Raw genomic sequence first — 2,557 nt, forward strand, 5'->3', positions numbered from 1 at the left:
TTTGAACATCGACCCTGGCCAGGCATTTGTTTAGGCAGGTTTTCTAATTTAACTTTTTTTTTTTTTTTTTTTTGAGACGGAGTCTCGCTCTGTCGCCCAGGCTGGAGTGCAGTGGCGCAATCTCGGCTCACTGCAAGCTCCGCCTCCCGGGTTCACGCCATTCTCCTGCCTCAGCCTCTCCGAGCAGCTGGGACTACAGGCGCCCGCCACCACGCCCGGCTAATTTTTTGTATTTTTTAGTAGAGACGGGGTTTCACCGTGGTCGTGAAATGGCTATGATTAACCCGCTTTCATGGCTGAGCACCTGGCTGGGAGATGTAAGGTGCCCAAGGAAACCAATCAATTATCAACCTGAATTTGCCTGACTTCCCACTCATGCTTTGGTTGCAGTTCCAGAGTCTGCTACAGGATCTCCCACACAGAGTGGCCTGAAGGCACTGGTTTTCCTTGGGAAACTGCGAACTCATGTCCCTGGACTTCTCCCCTGTGGCCTCCCTCCCTGCTTCCCTGGGACTGTTAGTACCTTCTCCTATGTTTCATGTTGACCATACAACTTTGCCTTCTTCCAATCTAGGTTTATGCCAGACATTGTGTCTGTTATTTTCCCTTTTTAAAGTGATACCTGGGCTGAGTGCGGTGGCTCACGCCTGTAATCCCAGCACTTTGGGAGGCCGAGGCAGGCAGATCACCTGAGGTCAGGAGTTCGAGACCAGCCTGACCAACATGGAGAAACCCCATCTCTACTAAAAAGACAAAACTAGCTGGGCATGGTGGCAGATGCCTGTAATCCCAGCTATTCGGGAGGCTGAGGCAGGAGAATGGTGTGAACCTGGGAGGCGGAAATTGCGGTGAGCGGAGTCACGCCACTGCACTCCAGCCTGGGCGAGAGTGAAACTCTGTCTCAAAAAAAATAAAATAAAAACAAGTGATATCTGTGATATCTGGTCATATCTCATCAATTTTCATTTGAGGACCCGCCCCTGCCCCACTTGCGGTCTCTTGGATCCTGGAGGGGTTGGTGACCTGGGGTCAAGGTCCATGAGAGTACTGCTCCTCTCTGCCACTTTGTTCAGCTTGCGGGTAACATGTAACAAAGCAGAACCAATAAAGTACATTTTTACTGGGGCTAATTTTTCCTCATGTTAGAGTTGTTAAGCTAATAAGAAGTAATCCCAGAAAGCCTGGTGGTCTTCCTTTACTACCGGTTGTAAGAACCTGACTAATTACAAGCTCCATGAGGACCATGCATTTTTTTTGGTCTTGTTCAATGTACCCCCAGGGTACTCTGTTTACTGCATCCCCAGAGCCTGACAGTGAAACGACTCAGAGAAAAACAAGCTAAGAGATATCAGTGTCTGACATAATCATTGGAGCAGCTGGATACAGCTATGCCTGAAGTTGTTAAATTCGTTTTTATGCTTAAGTCTGTATTGGTCTTCTGCCAATTGTAACTCAAAGAGTCATGACTAACACAAGCAAGTGTTGACTCATGTTTCTTGACAACTTTCCTGCAAGAGCAATCACAGATAAACAGTGGCCTTGGGGGGCCACAGTGGTCTCCCCAGGGCCTTAACATGCCACTTTTCTTTTCTAAAGTTTCTTAAGCTCTGTGGCTTACAAACCCCTTGATAGTAGTAATGCGATTTTCTCTGTGTTATTTAAGTGTTCCATAGCTGCCGGGCGTGGTGTGTCACACCTGAAATCCCAGAGTTTTGAGAGGCCAAGGCAGGTGGATTACTCGAGGTCGGGAGTTCAAATCCAGCCTGGCCAACATGGTGAAACCCTGTCTCTACTAAAAATACACACACACACACACACACACACACACACACACACACACACACACAAGGCCAGGCATGGTGGCAGGTGCCTGTAATCCCAGTGACTTAGGAGGCTGAGGCAAGAGAATTGTTTGAACCTGGGAGGCAGAGGTTGCAGTGAGCCAAGATTGCACTATTGCACTCCAGCCTGGACAACAGAGTGAGACTCTGTCTCAAAAATAAATAAATAAATAAAAAATAAATGCTCCACAGCTTTTCAGACAGGACTGGCTTCACAGTGGAAGCCTCAGGAGATACTGGACAATCACTGCACGGGGAGGCCAGGGTGCAGGGCTGCTTCTGCCTTTCTGTGAACTGAGAACTATGCTGTCTGGTGCCTAGCATGGTTCCTGGAGTATGCTATGTGTTTAGTAAATACTTGTTGATGGAACGAACAATATAAAGTGCACAGATCCCTTCCAGATCTCCTGAGAAAAGCAATGCTGGAAAGTATCTGTATCCCTGTAAGCCTCTCCTCTCTCTTCTTTCGTCTCGTCTCTCCTTTTAGCATGATGTTTTCCCCGATCCTCTTTGTCCAGCTTCCTTGGGGTTCAGTGGCTGTGTGGCCCAGGTGTGAATGCCTTTGTCCTAGGGGCATCACATAGGCCTTTTGACCTGTCTGTCTGCTCCAGGCTGGGAGTCTCCTAAAGTCTCCCTCCCAGTATCTTATTCAGATCTGACTCTCCAGCATCTTGGGGGAATAGCTGCCTAACAGAGCACTCAGAACAAATGCTCTA

Source organism: Hylobates moloch, unplaced genomic scaffold (assembly GCF_009828535.3).
Source record: "Hylobates moloch isolate HMO894 unplaced genomic scaffold, HMol_V3 SCAFFOLD_4, whole genome shotgun sequence".
Lineage (NCBI taxonomy): Eukaryota > Metazoa > Chordata > Mammalia > Primates > Hylobatidae > Hylobates > Hylobates moloch.